This window comes from Brassica oleracea, unplaced genomic scaffold, assembly GCF_000695525.1.
Source record: "Brassica oleracea var. oleracea cultivar TO1000 unplaced genomic scaffold, BOL UnpScaffold08601, whole genome shotgun sequence".
Classification (NCBI taxonomy): Eukaryota; Viridiplantae; Streptophyta; class Magnoliopsida; order Brassicales; family Brassicaceae; genus Brassica; species Brassica oleracea.
The window spans coordinates 1-631 of record NW_013625122.1 but is presented as its reverse complement, the minus strand read 5'-3'; the positions used below and the strand labels follow the sequence as shown (position 1 = coordinate 631).

Sequence of the window (631 nt, the reverse complement as noted above, 5' to 3'; positions counted from 1 at the left end):
TCTTTTTTGGTTTCTAAATTTTCACAATCACTAATTGCAGTTTGCATTACGTATGGTTAATCTTCTGTAGAAGGTGTATATTTTCAATCAGTTATTTAAACTGCTTGTTGTATTGAATCTCAATTTTTTTTTGGCACTTGTAGATGCATCTTCTAATCACGAGTGTGCGCCTTTATGAGAGAGGATCAAATTCCCAGCCTATCGATTTTGGAAGACCTTTTTCTCTTGGACTTTATCAAGAAGAGAAACGAGAGTCAACCCATATAATATCACTCGACAAGATCACAAACCTCCCAAGATGGCCGGTTTATAAGATCGAGATTCTGTTTATAAGGCCGGTGCGGAAATAACACTACAAGATTTGATGAATCTATTCATTTGCTTTCCTCTGCTTCTGGAATTTTCTTCTTCGTTTAGTTTATTCTTTCTGATATTGTTTAACAGACTCTTGTTCGATGTATAATGTAGTATTATAATAATCTTGACATATCTATGTAAGTTTTTGTGTATGTTTTTCTTTTAATAATAATTTCCTAATTGTGTAGTTCTAATGAAAATTGTATAAATAATACTAATACGGAGCTAACATATTTAATACAAAATATTAACAGTTTATTTACGTCAAATTAGT

General features: G+C 31.1%; 1 long non-coding RNA gene across 1 annotated transcript; it reads left to right on the top strand.

Moving 5' to 3' along the window:
• Positions 1 to 491, top strand: LOC106322167. The gene is made up of 2 exons (XR_001266271.1): positions 1 to 50; positions 144 to 491. It is a non-coding gene; the product is annotated as an uncharacterized LOC106322167 (long non-coding RNA).
• Positions 492 to 631: the final 140 nt, after the last annotated feature.